Here is a 20,338-nt window from a genome sequence, read left to right as displayed (position 1 = left end):
AGAGGCTTAAATATGTGTGGAATTAAAAAGATAAGTTTTCCCCTGCAGATACATCTTTCAGGATGAATAAAAATATTTGAGTAATCTTCTTTAAATATATTACTATATCTTTAAGCAAGTAATTTCAAGCTACTTGCATTCTGATATGCCACAAAGCTGCCAGGTAAAATAAATTATTCTTTAAAAATAATAAAAATAGAAAGCATGAATTGTTTCCACTTGTGTATTTATATGAATGTACATTTACATACCTATGCATATATAAATATATTCAACATTATGTGTTTCTTTGTGTGTATTAATAAAATTTACATCAAAGAACTTCATATAAGTATACATTGACTACTTATATATTTCCTTTTTCTTTCCAAAGATTACAGTGTTTCAGAGAGGAAAATGATAGATAGTCTTTAAAGACTCAATCATCCTTCACCTATTCTAGTAAGAATCATCCTGATGCCACTCTTTGCTTAAAATAGCTGAACTTGATGTCTGATTGGCCATTAGTAAGACATACATATCCCATTTTGGCAAAATGATGCAATCAGTAGTGAATGTTTTAAAAAAGAAAGAAAGAAAAATAGTTCAAGATTAGCTTGAGGGAAGAGAAATATACCACATAGGTTGACTGGCACATCAAAGACAGAAAGTTAAAACAGAATAGCCATAGGCAATGCTTTGATTATTTAAAGTTCCTTCTTGAATGTTTAACTTCCCTGTAGATAAGAAACCAAATTCCTACGAGACACCAATTTCTAAGAATTAAGCACCTCAGTAGAATTGTGCATAGCATTAAAAGGTGTGAGAGATTTTGTTGAGTGTTGAATCCAATCAATCTACATTAATGTATTTAAAATCTCCAGCCATGTATTTAAAAACAAATGTGAGAATTTAAAATGATCCGGTGTTGAACTAGGCAGTAGATACAAGAATAAACAATTCAAAATAAGCTCCAGAATCTCATGAAACTTACACAGAGGGGAAAAAAAGCCATCATAAAAATACAAAGGCCCTTGGAGGACCAGAGAGAAGGCCAATATGACCAGAGCCTAGTCAACTAAGACGTCACACAATTGGTGTGACCTCAGCATGAATGTTTTTAAATTTCACCAAGTACTCTTTCCTCTTTTGTAGCAAGGAAGGTGGCAGCTATGGAAAGAATGAGTATCAGGTAAAGATCACAAGAAAAGTAAAAAATGTAACATGGACATGATCATGTGTTGTAAACAAAAATAGCAAGAATAACTAGCTTACGTTTGACCAAGTATTTTCTCAACTGTTTTCTGTATTTCAACTCAGTATAAAATATACTATTATCTAGTACTGTGTGCAAGGATAAAGATTCAATTTTAATTTATTTTATGTAGACTTTTTTTGTAAAAACTAGTAATTTTATAAAATATGTACAGCAAATTGATGAGTTATAATAGCAAACTGTATTTAGAAGAGTAGCAGAAGGAATTATTATTTTTCCTTTGTACAGTATATATATTTTATCGGTCTTCCTAAATAAATAATTTGAAATTGGCAATAATTTTAATATATCTATGTTTTTCAACTCATAATTATACATACTGCTATACATTGAATGTTTGTGTACTCCCCAAATTCATGTTTTGAGGCTCTAATCTGAAATGTAGTGTTTAGAGGTGGAATCTTTTGAAGGTAATTAGATTTGGATGAAATCAAGTGAGTGGATTCTTCATGATGGGATTGGTGCTCATATAAGTGGATGAGAGACCAGAGTTCTCTCTGGGCCGTAGGAGAATAGGGTGAGAAAGTCCCTGTCTACAAGCCAGGAAGTAGGCCCTCACCAGAACTGAACCATGAAGGCACTCTGGTTTCAGACTTGTAGCTAGTTTATAGTATTTTGTTCCAGCAGCCCAAGATAGACTAAGAAATGTGCCAAAAATAGAATTGGAAATATTTGCTCCTATTTTGTGACATGGGAAGAAGAAAAAGAGGTAGAAAAGAGCCCAGAGATTGCATGTGCAATTTTAATTATCTAAATGCCTACTTTTTTTTAAATTAAATCTTTATTGTTCAGATTATTACATTTGTTCCTCTTTTTTTTCCCCCCCATAACTCCCCTCCTCCCAGCTCCCACCCCACCCTCCGCCCTCACTCCCCACCGACTGTCCTCATCCATAGGTGCACGATTTTTGTCCAGTCTCTTTCCGCATCTCCCACACCCCTTTCCCCCCCAAGAATAGTCAGTCCATTCCCTTTCTATGTCCCTGATTCTATTATGATCACCAGATTATTTATTCACTTGATTCTTAGATTCACTTGTTGATAGATGCATATTTGTTGTTCATAATTTATATCTTTACCTTTTTTTTCTTCTTCCTCTTCTTAAAGGATACCTTTCAGCATTTCATATAATACTGGTTTGGTGGTGATGAACTCCTTTAGCTTTTCCTTATCTGTGAAGCTCTTTATCTGACCTTCCGTTCTGAATGATAGCTTTGCTGGATAAAGTAATCTTGGTTGTAGGTTCTTGGTATTCATCACTTTGAATATTTCTTGCCATTCCCTTCTGGCCTGCAAAGTTTCTGTTGAGAAATCAGCTGACAGTCGTATGAGTATTCCCTTGTAGATAACTGGGTTTCTTTCTCTTGCTGCTTTTAAGATTCTCTCTTTGTCTTTTGCTCTTGGCATTTTAATTATGATGTGTCTTGGTGTGGTCCTCTTTGGATTCCTTTTGTTTGGGGTTCTCTGCGCTTCCTGGACCTGTAGGTCTATTTCTTTCACCAGGTGGGGGAAGTTTTCTGTCATTATTTCTTTAAATAGGTTTTTAATATCTTGCTCTCTCTCATCTTCTGGCACCCCTATAATTCTGATGTTGGTACGCTTGAAGCTGTCCCAGAGGCTCCTTACACTATCTTCGTATTTTCGGATTCTTTTTTCATTTTGCTTTTCCAGTTGGGTGTTTTTTGCTTCTTCGCATTTCGAATCTTTGCCTTGATTCTTGCGCTCCTCTGGTCTGCTGTTGGGTGTCTGTATAATATTCTTTATTTCAGTCAGTGTATGCTTAATTTCTAGTTGGTTCTTTATCACAACATCGAGGGTCTCATTAGATTTCTTGAGGATCTCACTACATTTATCGGCGGTCTCACCAGTCATTTCGAGGGCCTTACTAAATTTATCGGCAGCTTCTAGACAGTTCTTAAGAGACCTTAAAAGTGTGGTTCTGAACTCAATATCCTCCATTGACAGTTTTGTCCTGTTTCTTTGTCTCCGTATTTTTTATGCTTTCTTGGTACACCCCCTAGTGGTCTTTGTGCGCAGTCTTGTTGCCTTTAAGCCTTGATTGATATCTGCAATCCCGTGGGGGGTAATTTGACCTCCAGGCTAACTGGCTATGAGAGTCAGCTGTGTCTGCAGTGGGAGAGCTTCTGTGCTGGATCTCTAGGGAGGTGCTAATCTAGCCTTTGCCTGAGGCTATCCCGCAAATGGCGCTGCGCAGGGCTTGGGTGGGACGGGTCCCTGGGGATCTACAGGGCAGGCGGAGTGAGCAGTTATGGCTGCTTTCAGTTCCTTCCCCAGGGGCTCTGCCTCTCAGAGTCCCAGCAATGGCTGCAAACCTCGGAGAGAAAGCTGCCTTCGAGTTCCGACCGAAGCCAGACAGTCCCGCTTCTCTCGTTTGAGTCTGTGTCCCTAGAGACTCACCCGGATCTGGAGCTCAGAATCTGAAACTCCCTCCTGATTGAAAACAACAACCGCGCCCTCCGCCACCAGCCTGCCCCACGCCCGCAAGCGAACTCCGCACCTGAGTATTTCACTTCAGCACTGCGCCTCCTCTGAGTCTGGGTATGATATTCTCTTTCCTCCTAGTTGTAGAATTTCCACTCAGCCAGCCTTCCTGTGGTTCTGGCTGATGTCCGTTCTGTCCTTTAGTTATATCCTAAATGCCTACTTTTTAAAGTTTTTTTAAAATATATTTTGATTGATTTCAGAGAGGAAGGGAGGGGGGAGAGAGATAGGAACATCAATGATGATATAGAATCACTGATCAGCTGCCTCTTGCATGACCCCTACTGGGGCCCCAGCCTGCAACTAGGGCATGTGACCTTGACCCAAATTGAACCTGGGACACTTCAGTCTGCAGGCTGACACTCTATCCACTGAGCCAAACCAGCTAGGGCTCTAGATGCCTACTTTTAGTTGAAGTCTAAGTATTAGAGGGGTAGTTTTAAAGAATAGTAAACAAACAGTTGTTTATTAGAAAGTAATATTTTGCAAAAATTATTGTTGCAAATTTTATTGGAAAGTGCAATATCATTGAATTTATCTGGCGTTTTAGTTCAATGTCTAAGAAGTGTTTATTGAGCATGAATTTTAAATAAAAAATTCATATGAATATATCAGTTTAACATACCAAAATATCACCTGCCACTCTTTTGCTCTGCTGTCTATAGTAAAATTAAAACTTGACTTCAGAACCAAGATATCATCCTCTCATCCTTCCCACTTAGACTCCCATAATCACATCCATCTTCCTGCTATGCTTTCTAAACCCATTCTTCTCTAAGCTATTTCCCACAGTATGGTAAATGATCATTTTTAAATATTCATCTGATCAAGATGCTTCCCTGCACAAAACTCTCAAAAGGCTTACTTACCATTAGCTACAGACAGATAAAATCCATCCTGCTTTGAGCAGCCTATAAAGTTAGTGACAAAGGTTGCCTATTTACTTTCATCTTTTTTGGTTAACTCATAGAAAAATATAAATAAGATATATACACATATATTATGTATATACATACTTACATATGTACATGCACATGTACATCATCCCTGTATTGAAGCCACATTAAATAATTTAAAATTCCCATACCATCTCTAATGGATTTTTTTATATTCTTGTCCATTTTACAGGTTTTCCTGGATTTTCATTTTAATTGTTTTATTCACTCTTACTTGACTGATACATTGCTTAAATATCACTCCTAAAATTTACTTCTCTTGCTCTTTTGGACAAATGTGCAAAGTCACTTGCAAGATACTACTAAAATTATTGCCATGATTGTAAATCCAACATACAATGAAATTCTGAAAGAAAATATTTTTACTCATGTTTGAAATATTGATTTTTAACAATAAGATTAATAAGTATAGGTAGATTTCAGGTTTTTAATACAAATTTAAATATCTAAATCAAGTAAGATAGTTCATTTTACTTAAATTAAGTAAAAATAAAATATCTGAAATATAATTTTTAAACATAAACTTGTGGTTGGAGGGTTCTTTTTAAAGTGTAATTATTGGTACCAATGATTTCCTAAACTCTGAATGAAGAAATACACAAGTTTAATAAAAGTCAATTTGGACATAAATTAGATATTTTTCAAATTGCTTCCAAAATTAATCAAGTTGCATCTCAAGTGGCTTTATTGCTAATCCATTTTCCCTTTTATGATTATATATATATATATATATATATATATATATATATATCCTTTATAATAAAGGGCTAATATGCAAATTGCCAAATGGCGGAATGACTGGTCTCTATGACACACACTGACCACCAGAGGGCAGACACTCAATGCAGGAGCTTCCCCTGGTGGTCATTGTGCTCCCACAGGGGGAGCGTCACTCAGCCAGAAGCAGGGCTCACAGCTGGTGAGTGCAGTGGTGGTGGTGGAGGGAGCATCTCCTGCCTCTGAGGCAGCATTAAGAATTACTACTGATGGCTTAGGGTAGACCCATGGGGATTAGGCCTAAACTGGCAGTCGGACATCCCCTGAGGGCTACCAGACTGTGAGAGTCACAGGCCAGGCTGAGGGACCCCCCTGAGTGCACGAATCTCATGCACCAGTCCTCTAGTATATTTATAAATATTTAAAATATATATATATATATATATATATATATATATATACATACACACACACATATATACATATATGTATATATACATATATATTCTAAAATACTGAATTGTTCTATGCTTAATTTATTAAATTTTCTATTCAATTAAATAAAAGCTAAATAATTATTAAGTCTTCTGTTATCATGCCATGTAAGTAATTTCATCATACTTTTCTAATAGAATATGAATAATTTCTAGTAAATTGGATTTTATTATAAAATTTGTATGTATGGGAGTCAGTGCTTTTGCAGAATAGAGTGTCGTGTTTTGAGAGATAAGTATAAATTTTAGGCCACTCTCTAGTGATCTAATAATATTTTAAAATACCAAAAATGGGCTGAGATTAATCAATTTGAAGGTGGTCAGAATATAAAAAAATATGTATCCATAATATTTAGATAGGAATATATAAATTTCCAAAGGAAAAAATGTGATTTGCTGTATTATAACAACATTTTTTAAGAATCTTAAATAGTGAACTCTAAATATACTAAGTCATTGTAACTTAATGGGTGACTTGAGGTAGACTTCAAGACTGGATGTGAGTTGAATTAATAACAAGTCAACCGGTTGGTTAATAAAGTAATTTACTGTAATTACTGCCATTAGGTGAGGTTCTTGAATCTTCGTCTCTTGACTTGTAGTAGCTGGTTAGTAATTAACAATTACTTAAGGGTAAAAATTGATATTTTACTCCACAAGATCTGCTGAGATTTTTAAAATATGACTTGGGTGGAATTCAGATACAAATATGATTAGATGAATGGCTCTTAGGTCACTCACCTACTACAGGGAAGCAGCATTGTGTTTAAGCAGGTGATTTTTTTTTTACCCCCAACTGTACATTAGAGTGTTGACATTTGAAGGAAGACAAAGAAAGCAACTTTACAAGGAAGGGCTTTTGGCAAATGGGGCAGTCTTTCAGGCAACACTGATTAGCAAACCTTTTTTTTTTTTTTTTTAAAGTGTGTATGTGTGTATTAGAGAGAAAGGAAGGGAGAGGGAGAGATAGAAGCATTGATGAGAGAGAAACATCAATCAGGTACCTCCTGCACGCCCCCTACTGGGGATCAAGCCTGAAACTGGGCATGTGCCCTGACAACCTGTGACCTCTTGGTGCATGAGTCATACTCAACCACTGTGCAACACTGGCCAGGCATAACAAACCTTTTTATCTCTAAATTCATGAGGGCCTCTTAAATACTTTACTTCATAACTACAAAAATAACACCTTGGTCTTTATATGTACAGGACATTTTATTTTCTTTCTTCAAATGAAACCAATAGAGGCTTTATTTAGCCTAAAAGAATCTGATTTGCAAATTTTTTGTTTTTAGCCTGTATGAACATGTGCAACATAAACAGTGTAAGTACAATACTTGGGTTTGGAAGAGCAGAAGATGACTTGCATGGTGCTTCAAGGATTGGATTTAGCCCAGGTTGCAGGTGCACCATATTGGGCGAGTGCAGGAGACAACTGATCATATTTTTATTTCACATCAATATTTTATCTCTCTCTCTCTCTCTCTCTCTCTCTCTCTCTCTCTCTCTCTCTTTCTCAAATCAAAAAAAAATTATTTTTAAAAAAGGATTGGAATTTAATAATTTCCATTATAGATAAGAGTTTTCTCTATTCAGCATATAAATGTTGTTATTCCAAAGAATAATCAAACTGGCTTAAACTTAATAAAGCCTAGAGCCAGAAAAGAAAGCAGAAAATATTGTATAAACAAAATAGCAAAGGAAGACATGAATCAGTAAAGACAGGCATAACAAAGTGCTGAATATTTTGGAATTAAAAGAGGCAGAACATAAGAAAGGGATTTAGCGACACAAACTTCCAATTGCAAAATAAGTAAGTCATGGGATGTAATGCACAGCAAAGGAAATAGAGTCAATAATATTGCAATAACTATGTACAGTGACAGATTGTTGCTAGGATTATCGTGGTGATAACTTCTGTGAGGTATATAAATGTTAAATTACTATATTGTGACCCTAATACTAATATAACGTATCAACTATGGTTAAAAAGAAATTCTAAAAAGTGTATTAATACCAATCTTAGGAAGGAATAGGAGTCAATTATAGCACTGTATTTTAGTCATATAAAGTATTGTTTTGCTATAAGCACATATATTTATGACGAATAAATAATAAAATTATTACTTGCAAATAGGGAGGAGAGGGGGGATTACAATCTATAACACCATGTTTGTCCTTCTAAAGTCACAATTGATAAAAAAAAACACAATTAAGCATTGATAAATAGTGATACTGGAACCAAGTGGATCAAATATTTTATCTCAATCCTCTTGTCCAGAGGGAATAGGTTAGACATACACAACCTTTATCGAATAGTTCCAGAACAGTCATTATACACATTTTTTTTCTTTTGTCTTTCTTTATAGAAGACTTGCATTACCTTTTATATAAAATACAAACACTAATTGGAACCAACCTTAGGCCCCAATGCCCATACAGTTATGTAGGAAACATAAAACAGGCAACAAAATAGCAGCATAGAATTTAATCAGTGGATGAGGGATTCCAAATGTTTTATGAGTCAATCTGTCAAGGAGAAGGCAACCCCAAATATTTTACAAGATGAAAAGGCATTTGAATTAAGCTTTGACTTAAGTCTAGAGTTTCAACTAATAGAAATTTCAGGAAAAATCAGAATGGAACACAGAATTACAGATACTTCTATAAAAGGAGCTTAGAGAGTTAGGTGGGACTTCATGTTTCATACTCACACTTGGTTTCTATATTCAATAAGAGAAGAGAAATTGGTGACAGTACAGTGCAACTGACTTATATGATTAGACCTCAGGCAGAGAAAACGTATTTGAGCAATGGCCTGAAGAACCCATGACAAGTGGATAAAAGTGCAGATTTGTTCAAATGACACTTGGTTATGAGGTAAAATGGGACAATGGAAGAAAAATATAAAGAAGAGACATATGTAAGAAATAAAGAAGGGGGCAGAATTTATAGTATTTGGACAACTACTTAATGCAGGCAAAAGAAGGAACTTGAATACAGAAGGATGACTGAATTTTGGGTCCATTTACCTGAGTACTAAACTAGTGACATTCAGTGTTTTGGCTGTAGGGGGATGGATTTTATGGTTAGAAAATGTGGGGTTTTATTGTGGCTGTATGCTCAGCATATTCTAGAATATACCTAGAAATAAATGTAGTGTAAAGTAATATCTGATTATGAAATAATATAACATTGAAGATATTAGCAGAATGTCATCATTTTATTTAGTTTTTTGTTATTTTGTTTAATTTTAGTTATAAATTCTCAGCATACATAACAAATAATATATAGAATTTGACATATTAATATCTCCACCCCTGTTTCTGAATACCACCCCTTACAGTAAAATGCAAGTTAACTAAGAAGTGGTGAAATAATAGCTCTCCCTGAATAAATGAATAAAATGGCATTGTTCTCTGCAGTGCATTTGATAAGCAAGCAAAGCTAGATGCTTTGGTTACAAGATTCAAGCTGATTAGTATCTGGCACATGAAAAGCACATAATAAATGTTTAGTTCTTATCTGGTTTACAAGACAAAATGTGGTTTTACAGATAATCAAATCTATTTCAATTTCTATAAAATTGGCTTTCTGTAATATTTCACTCAACTTTCTACTCCATACCTGTAAATATATAAGTACTTAAAATATTTCATCTGACTAATATATCATGGCTTCAATTAATAAACAACTGTAGTTGAATATAGTAAATAATATTAACTTTTAATAAGTAGGCTATTATTCACAACAACAGTTGTGTTGGTTTAGATGTTCTGTTAATATCCTTGATTACATAACCACTGCTCTCATTCTGGAAATATGCATAATCAGAAAAAGGAAATTTGTTTCACATGATATTAGGTATATTTTTGTTTGGTTCTCTGTCATTTGAAATAATAAAATTCCCAAATTTTCTAAAGAAAGAGCCTAGAAAATGATCTAGATCATCTACCAAATCAAGTTGATCACATTCTTTAGTGGTCACTTATATAATTAATTATTAAGAGAATAAAAGCAGTGTGGTTTTTCTATAGAAACATATTAGTGAACAAATATGAAAGATATTCCTGAACCTTTTTATTTATTTTTTGCACAGTATATGAGGTACAAAGTAGAAAAACATATCAAGGCAAATAAAATTTTATATGTTGTGTAATTAATGTCTTAAACTAACATTAAATCTAAAAGAAAACAGAAGTTACAATGAAAAATTAGCAAAAAACATAAGAAAAAATACTCTACCATGCAAATAATTTGTGTAGCAGTATAACATACCTGTAAATTACAGTGTATTATTTGTCAAACTAAGAAGCTAGGGTCCCAGTGTACAAATTCGTGCACCTTGAAAGAAACTGTGGGCCACAAGGCTGCAGGAGGCACAGGGGTGGGTTTTGGCCCATCCTCCATGACCCCACCCAGCCCCTCCCTCCACAGCCCCCGGTCCCCTGTCTGCTGGCAGCCCTGCTCCTGCTGCTGCTGCTCTCAACTGCTGAGAACTCAGGCCCCGCTTGCACCTGCCAACAGCTCTGAGCAATTGGGGCCGGTGCCAGTTGTGGGTGCAAGCTGTGGTTGCTGCCCCAATAACCCCTCAGAAGCAGGGGGAGGTGGAGAAGCCCTCAGGGGTGATCAGGGCCATCAGCCATTGCTGATGGCACCAAGTGATTGGGACCGGCACTGGGCACCAGAGGGGGTGTGAGCAGAGGCTCTGGTGCCAGCTGTGGGTGCGAGAGGGGCCGGCGCTGGCAGTGGGTGCAAGCGGGGCTGGTGCTGGCAGCAGGTGCAAGCACCGGGTGGGACCGTGCGCACGGAAGCAAAGAATTTTCAGTAACCACCAGAGGCTAACTTTGATGACAGCAATCAGTGCCCTGCCTTGTCTGGCGCCCCTGCTCACCTGCTCCACGGCCAATGCCTGCCATGTTCCACACACATCCCCTGGTGGTCAGCGCATGTCATAGCGACCGGTTGTTCTGCAGTTTGGTCTATTTGCATATTAGCCTGTTATTATGCAGGATAAACAAAGTATAAAGATAAGAAAGTTAAGATTGATTTTAAGTGGCTTTATTTTAAAAAGCATTTGTAATAAGTTAAGATTTGAACTGTTTTGAAATGTATGTATATTTACTAAAAAATGCAGAAAGGGTTTCAGGAACTGATCTTGTCTAGAATAGCTGTTTCCCAAGCTGTGAGATTATCAAAATCACTTGGGATAATATTTAGAATTACAGATATCCTGGCACTAAACCAGATCTGATTAACCATTTCCAGTGTCTGGTAAACAGGGATTGATAGTAGAGGAATGGGTTGAAGACATTGAACAATGCCTGGGAATATATATTCTTAGTTTCTTGAGTAAACTAAAAAATGATTAGGTCAATTAGCAATATGAAATTTTTATTTTATAAAGCTCATTCTGATTAAAATGTGTACAATTTATGGAGAAGTGAATGGAATACATTTAACCAATTACAAGGCTATTGCAAATACACAGCTGAATCATAGTGAATAATTGATATTGTACAATACACTTATTTACTGCAGTCATAACTGAAATAAGGAAATAGCAAATATATTGATGTTAAAATAACAAATAACAGGGCATGATACACAGGTAGTTTGGGAGGAAGATAAAAATTTTAAACATAACTTGTAGGTAAAATGTTAATTACATTATGTTGGGAAAGAAAGTCTCACATACACATCTTTGGGCATTGCACTTAGCCACATAAGAATGAACCTTGAGCCCAGCTGGCTTGGCTCAGTGGTTGAGCGTCAACCTATGAACCAGGAGGTCATGGTTCAATTCTCAGTCATGGCACATGCCCAGATTGCGGTCTCAATCCCCAGTGTGGGGCATGCAGGAGGCAGCCAATGAATAATTCCCTCTCATCATTGATGTTTCTATCTCTCTCTCCCTCTCCCTTCCTCTTTGAAATCCATAAAAATATATTTTTAAAAAAAATAAGAAAGAATGAGCCTTGAGCCTGGATCACATTCTCACCAGGAGAAGCAGAGCCCAAACAGCCTGTGCCAGGCGGTTGCCTTTATGGGATACATTTCTCCGTTCCAGCCAGAAATATGGGGTTGAGGCCAGATGCTCTGTTTATGAGAGCTTTTAGGAAAGCCCAAAGCATGAGGCTAGAAAGGCTGTCTGCATGGGAAAGCTACCGGAAATGGCTTGGCTGGGCCTCACAAGTTGGGTGGGATGCGGTCTCAGAGAACCACCAGGGTGAGGCTACAGTGTTAGCCATGTTGATGGAGACTCAGATATGGTGCCTGTTTGCTGGCTTTCTGGGGAAGAGCTCAGTAAAGGATCAACGGCCTCTGCCAGCACTTCTGCCTGGGAGAAAGCTGCCCCTCCAACTTTTGCCCGACAATTTAGTCCCTCACTGAATGTCCCTGGTGCCTTTCAAGCTGCTGCCCCAGAGCTGGAGCTCAGAGCAAGTGAGTCCCAGTGATTCAGTTCAGTCCCTGAAACACCTGGGACTCCAGCAGCCTTTTGTCTCACTCAGCCACAGTCTCTGCAGGTTTTCACAGCCAAAAGTCGTGTGGACTTTTCTTCTTGGCACTGGAACCCTGGGCTGGGTGCCCGGTGTGGGGAGGGGACCTCTTGCTCTTTCGGGGGGACCTCCACAGCTGACATATGCCTCCCAGCTTTTTTCGCCTCTTCAGTGTTGGACAAGCCTCTTCAGTGTCTCCTCCCCTCCTACCAGTCCCGATGCGGCTCCTTTGTTACATTCTTAGTTACAGGATTTCTGTCCAGCTAGATTTCAGGCAGTTCTGAAGGATGGTTGTTTTGTAATTTTGATGTGGTTGTGGGAGGAATCAAGTACCACATTTACCTGTGCCACCATCCTGTGCAGATCTACTTGTTAAATTTGTTGAGAAAGCTCCATACGACTGTTTTCCATAGCAGCTGTATGATTTTGCATTCCCACCAACAGTGTACAAAAGTTTCAATTTCTGGAGATTCTCTCTAGCACTTGTTATCTTATTTTGTTGTTGTTTTATAATAGCCATCCTAGCAGGTGTGAGGTGATATCTCATTGTAATTTTTTTTTTCCTGACGATTAATGACATTGAGAAACTTTTTGTATACCTATTGTCCATTTGTATATCTTCTTTGGAGAAATGTGTATTCAAGTCCTTTGTTCATTTTTTAAATGTGTTTATTTGTTGTTGTTGTTTTCAATTGAGTGTAAGGTGTTTTTTTAATATATTTTGAATTTTAGCTTCTTATCATACATATACATGGCTACTGAATATTTTTTCTCAATCCGTAAGTTGCCTTTTCACTGCATTAATTATTTTATTTGCTGTGCAGGAGCATCGATGTAGTGCCACTACTCTATTTTGTTCTTTTGTTTTCTCTGCAGTTGGTGTCATAATGGAAGGATTGTTTTTTGTTTGTTCATTTTTTTTAAATATATATATTTTTATTGATTTCAGAGAGGAAGGGAGAGGGAGAAGGAGATAGAAACATCAATGATGAGAGAAAATCATTGATTGGCTACCTCCTGCACTCCCCCTCATGGGGGTCGAGCCTGCAACCCGGGCATGTACCCTTGATTAGAATTGAACCTGGTACTCTTCCGTCCACGGCCCAGGCTCTATCCACTGAGAAAACCAGCTTGGGCGAGAATTCAGTTTTTAAGATGCCTAAAATAAACATGCTATGCATCATGGAAGTAATGTATTTAACCTCTAAGAAGAAACACTATAATCACTAGAAATTATGAAATAGGGAACATGGCTAGGAGTGGAGGGTTGTCTGGAAATACATGTGAGAGAATGGTATGTGTGTGTGTGTGTGTGTGTGTTTGTTTAGGTGTTATATGTGTGTAATTATCTGGGTGTTCAGGCAAATTATTAACTTCTTTGGTTCTAACAAAAAATGTGATAGAAGTAGGAAAATATGAAGATCAAAGTTCTACCAGTTTAATTTTCTAATTAAATTTAGAAAGGAATACTAACAGCCCACTTCTTTCCTTATATGAACTGAGCAAGAAAATATGAAAAACAAAAATCCCACCTGAAAAGAGAGAAAATTAATCATTAAGAGCTGTAATTGCAAAAAGGCTTAAATGTTAATGGATTTGATAAAATATTTATGAATCATATTCAAAAGGCATACAGATTAAGATTAGAGGTCACATAAGCCAACTAACTAATTAAGAAATATCACCATAGAATAAATTATATAATGTGTCAAATATTTTTTTAATATGAAAATAATCCCACACAGGAAGTATGTGATTTGGGTTATAAATAACTATTATTATATTTATATAATTTATATATCTTTATATAACCTATCTACTAAAAAATAAAAAGGAGGTGGATAGTTGGTTAACCTTTTAATTAAAAAAATCTTCAATTTGAAAGGAATTCAGAGAGTTAAGAAAAGAAACATGAATTAAAACATATGAATGAAGAGATAAATACAGTTCCTAAGTCAAAATGTCTAGAAACATAATTTAAAAATTAAGTTTATTGAGATAAAAACATGTCTTCTTTTCCTATTATTCCTCCTTTTTTCTTTTTCGTTTTTTAAAATATATTTTATTGATTTTTTTACAGAGAAAAAGGGAGAGGAATAGAGAGTTAGAAACATCAATGAAAGAGAAACATCGGTCAGCTGCCTACTGCACACCTACTGGGGATGTGCCTGCAACCAAGGTACATGCCCTTGACCGGAATCGAACCTGGGACCTCTCAGTCCACAGACTGATGCTCTATCCACTGAGCCAAACCAGTTAGGGCCCTCCTTTTTTTTCTTTTTAGAATATAAATTTGGGACCTGGGTTTATATATTCAGCTTTATATCCTGAGATTTTATTCAGTGCCACAACACATTCAAGAATTGCCAGGCCCTTCCAATTTTAATCTAAAAAATATGTGTAAAATCAAATTTGTGTTCTCATGTGTCATTTTTTATGAACCCCAAAAGTAGATGAATTAGACATTGGGGATAAAATACATATTTCAAATAGATAAATAAAATAATTAACACATTTTGATTTGATTTAGAAAATATGATTACTTCATATCTATAACTAAAGGCCTGGTGCATGAAATTCATGCACAGGGGATGGGGTCCCTCAGCTAGGGCTGTGTCCTCTTGCAATCCGGGACCTCTCAGGGGATATCGGGCATAAACCAGCAGTTGGACATCCCTCTCACAATCCAGGATGCTGCATGCAGGTGAAAGGCATCTTGCTGTTGTATGGGCAGCTACATTTTTTGCCCTGATTATAAAAAGTAGTACATAACATGATCCTTCTGAGGCAGTAGTACCGTTTTCCCCATCTTATGGGTGGAAAAACTGAAGCAGAGAGAAGTTAAGTAATTGACTTTGTCACACAGTTATGAGTGTCTGAATCAGGGCTGACCACAAAATGTGCAAGCCAGAGTCCATGCATGTCATCGTTGCATCATCCTTTTTTTTTAATGTTAGAGTATCCTTGCCAGGTTTTAATTTTTAAATCTAAGAGAGTGTTTCCAATATATAGGGTAAAGTCCCTAGGCCTGGCTGGCGATCAGGGCCACCTTTGGGATGACTGGCAGTGGAGAGATTGGGCAGCCCCCACTGGCACCAGCCTTGGCTGGTGGTGGCCTGGCGCCACCTGCTAGCCGGCCTGGCCCCCCCATCACTGCTGCTGGTCACATCCCTCTCTGCAGGCAGATGCTCAACACAGGAGCTGCCCCTGACTGGTGGTCAGTGCACATCATAGTGACCAGTCACTCCGCTGGCCATTCTGCTGTTTGGTCAATTAGCATATTAGGGTTTTATTATATAGGATTATTAGTTTAACACTATCTTTTTTCTTTATTAATTTAAATAATTTTTGCCAGTTTAAAGTCATTCCAAATCAAAGAGTTCAAATTATTGTTTTTTTTTCAATTCTACTGTGTAGGTTTGAATAATTTTTCAATAATTAACTTATAGGTTGTTATTCTGTAGTCTATAATATTTTATATACAATTTCAAAGATGTTATTTAACTTTTTTATTTCTGCTTTTTAAAAAATATTTGTCTGTATGCTTTATATGCTGATTCAGATACACATTGTTCATTTATAGTTACTTCCCTTTTTTATTTCTCAGCATTAGCTATGCATGCCTGCATACAGATAAAATGTTTTTTTTAAATAATGATGATTATGTCAATTATTTAGCTGGAGATACTTAAACGACATCACATCAGGAGACTCATTCAGCAACACAGTTATATCAGTTACAATTGTAAAAATTTAAAATTATTTAAAACCAACTAAAAAGTAACTTAGTCAATAAAATGGTCATTATCTCAAATAACAAGTTGTATGGAAATAGGATCAATTCAAGGAGGGTGTTTTAGAGGCATAGCATCATCTCTGCAACCAATTTTTTTTTATCAGTTTTCTTGGCAATCCTCAAAACGTTCATAGATTAGATTTTTAGTATTGTACCATGTTTATTGTCAGCATAAAAGGTGGAAATATAAAAATATCCAAAAAGAGAAGAGGAATATTCTTGGTGTGTAGTACTTTTTATTAGCAGGGAAATAAACTATCTCCCAGAACCTTCCCAGAAGAATTTTTTTTAGTTCTCATCAACCAGAATTGGGTCATTTCTACTGGAACAAACAAAAAATAACAAGGGAATAAGATAATCACTGATCCCCTGAACAAATTGTGTTGTATCCTTGAAGCTAGAGGTCTTGCTCTCCAAACACATGGCCACTGATGAGGAATTTTCAAACAAACTTGGGGCTATGTCAGTAAGGAGAGAAGGGAGGGATAGAAAAGGAAAGCAACCATATTGAGCCATTAAAAAATAAATTCTCTGTTTTAAAAAAAAGGAGCGCTATTTTGGTGTGAGTGATCTAGCTCAGTTTGGCAGTTATCCCAGTTAACTTGCCTTTTACAGTCCAGGAGACATTTTCCAATCACAGTTAATGGAGATGCAGTGTGACATTTGGGGCCAATTTTTCACATCTTTATGCCCATTGAGTTCTATATTAGAGTAAATGGTATAGCTTCCTATGTCCTTACCAAACCTAGCATTGGAAGCTTAATCACATTCATTTCCTAGCTATGCACATCTGAGAAAATTAGAAGCTGAAAGGTCTTTCATAAAGGAGATAACCTGTTGAAATCACCTCTCTGTATGATGGCAGAAAACAAACTACAACAACAACAAAAATAAACCCATGGACACATAGAAATGTTGACAAGTTGAAATCATATTCTCATCAGTTTCATCAGTCAAATCTGACACTTCTCTTTTATGAAGAATCTCTGAGTAAGCAGATTGGTGAGTGGTACCAAAAAACATGATTAGAGTGTTTCCCCATCCTGGGTAGTGAGGTAGAAGCTCTTGATGTAAACACTAGAAGAAAGTGGTACACTTCATCATTATAAATGCTCTTAGCTTTGAATTGCTATTGTCAACCAGATACTTAAAATTAATTTCTTCTTGCTTCTATCCTATCTTCCATTTTGCCAATTGTTTTTCTATTTTTCTTTTCACTTATGATTATGTTTCTTTTAATATATTTTTATTGATTTCAGAGAGGAAGAAAGAAGGAGAGAGAGAGAGAAACATCAATGATGAGAGAGAATCATTGATTGGCTGCATCTTGCACAGCCCCCACTGGGGATTGAGCTGCAATCCGGGCATGTGCCCTTGACCAGAATCAAATCTGGGACCCTTTAGTCTGCAGGCTGGCACTCTATCCACTGAGCCAAAGTGGCTAGGGCCTTATGATTACTTTTTATAAAGTGTTTTTGAACTATAAATTAAGAGTACAATTTTATGTTTTGATTTATGTCTAAAACCATAAAATTATTACCACAATCAAGGTAACATACACTTATTATTCCCCAAAGCTAGGGTTTATGTTTGATATTCTCTATTGTCATGTCTCAACAATGTCATTTGTTCTCTACCCTAAGTATAGTACCTGAACTTACTAATGTTAAATGTTTCTTCAAGTTGTATTGAGTTTCAAAACCCTTCTACAAGGGTTATCAACCCAGTATGCAGCCATCATTCACTAAGTATGCATTAAATAAAGATATTTGATTCTTAAGTTTAGTAGTTATCTTATATAATTAAAGCCTAATATGCTAAGTGTCCAGTTGTCCGGTTGTCCATTCAACCAATCAAAGTGTAATATGCATATGATATGATAAGGCCACTCAACTGCTCACTATGCCATGTACTGACCTCCTGGGGGCAGACAGTCTACTGGCCGACCAGTTGCTATGACATGCACTGATCACCAGGGGGCAGATGCTCTGACCCATAGGTTAGCTTGTTTCTGGGATCCAGCCTGTTGGGACTGAGTGAGACAGGCCAGACGTGCCCTGGAGCCCTCCCATGGTCACTCCCTGGCTGTCCAACCTCCCGCGCCCGTCCCTGGCTCCCATTGTGCACTGGTGGGGTCCCTTGACCTGGCCTGCACCCTCTCATAATCCAAGATCCCTCAGGGATGTCGGAAACCCAGTTTTGGCCCAATCCCCACAGGCCAGGCTGGTGCATAAATTCATGCACGGGGCCTCTGGTGTTCCATAAAATCACCATGAGCACTAAATTAGCAAAAATCAAACTGTTGCTCCTGGAAAATAAGTACATATATGGGTACATGCATGCCTCATAAATTATAATCTAAAATCATTAAAACAACTCATAACTATAGAGCCTGTTTTCTTTTTTAAACAGAAACATGATTCAGAATTAAGTGGTTTGCTTGATATCACACTACTATCAGGTGCCAGAGTTGTTTTTTAAATATTGTGCATCTGCCTTAAGCCAAAGCTTTTGCACTAAGCTACACTGCTGCATACACTCTCCGATTTTTAGCATCTGTATACAAAAGTGGAAACCAGAAAGCAGAGCATGGCCTTGTTTAACCTCAGATGGGCACTTGTGCATTAAGTCATTAAAATCTTTTTGTGCTCTGTGCATGTGTGCAAATGACTACCAAAGCACAGTGAATAATGATTTTTAGGTTACAAATAAATATCACAGTGAGTAGACAAATATGGAATTCACCAAATGATCATAATAGACTTTATTTAGGGGTTTATGACTTGGCCACTAATAAAAACTATGTTTCAAAGGAAATTCCCCAATCTATGTCTATGGCATCAATGCTTTTTAGATAACTCTGCTCTTTTATTCTTTTTCCCTCAGAATGATTAAAAAGAATCTCATAGTATATAACAGCTATATATGTGTATATATATGTGTATATATATATATATATATATATATATATATATATATATATATATACACATATATACATATATACACACACACATATATGTGTGTGTGTGTGTGTGTGTGTGTGTGTGTGTGTGTGTGTGTGTGTAGTGGATTTTTTTTTTGTTAATCCTCATCCAAGGATATTTTTTGCATTGATTGCTTTTTGTGTTTGTTTTTTTTTTTAGAAAGAATGGAAGAGAGGGAAGGAGAGAGAGAGAAATATCGATGTGAGAGAGACTCATGAATTGGTTTCTCCCACATTTGCCCCAACCAGGACCAGGGATTGAACCCACAAACCAGGTAGGTGCCCTTGACTGGAAATCAAACTCTTGACCCTTGGTGACTGAGTTGATGCTCTAACCAATGAGCAAATGGGCAAGCAAGCAGCTATTCACATTCAACATGAGTTTGTGAGACCCTTTATATACTGTGATTGACACTGAGATCAGACACATTGCTAAGCAGAGTCTCTAGTTAGTTCCTGAATTTTCTCATTATCATAACTACAGATTAAATCCATAGACTCTAGAAGATGATGATCAAGATCATGATGATGATGTTTTTAGAGCACAACAAATTAAATATTTATTACATGCTAGGATAGAAGCAATTGTCTTTTAGGTTTTTTAAAAAATTAAAAAATGCTTTGAAATTAAACTAATTATATATGACCACATGCAAATTAATGCAGATACTTTTTCAGTCAATACCTTTTATTAAATGTTCACCAGCAAAAAGGAAAAGGAATTAATGAGTCCATGCTAACAAATTGAAAGAAATTTTAGTCCAGCTGGAATGGCTCAGTGGCTGAGCATCAACCCACGAACCAGGAGGTCATGGTTTGAATATATAAATATATTAAAAATAAATTTTATTAAGATTTCAGATCTAAATAGAGCTGTGATAGAAAACAGTTAATCACTGTTATAAAATCATGTTTTTAAAAAATATTTTATTGATTTCAGAGAGAAAGGAAGAGGGATCAAGAGATAGAAAGATCAATGGTGAGAGAGAATCATTGATCTGCTGTCTACTGCAGACCCCACACTAGGGATTGAGCCCACAGCCTGGACATATATATACCTTGACCAGGAATTGGACCATGACCTCCTGGTTCATAGGTGGAAGCTCAACCACTGACCCATGCCAACTGGGCAA

Source organism: Myotis daubentonii, chromosome 2, assembly GCF_963259705.1.
Source record: "Myotis daubentonii chromosome 2, mMyoDau2.1, whole genome shotgun sequence".
In the NCBI taxonomy this organism is placed as follows: domain Eukaryota; kingdom Metazoa; phylum Chordata; class Mammalia; order Chiroptera; family Vespertilionidae; genus Myotis; species Myotis daubentonii.
Note: the sequence above shows the minus strand (reverse complement) of the source record.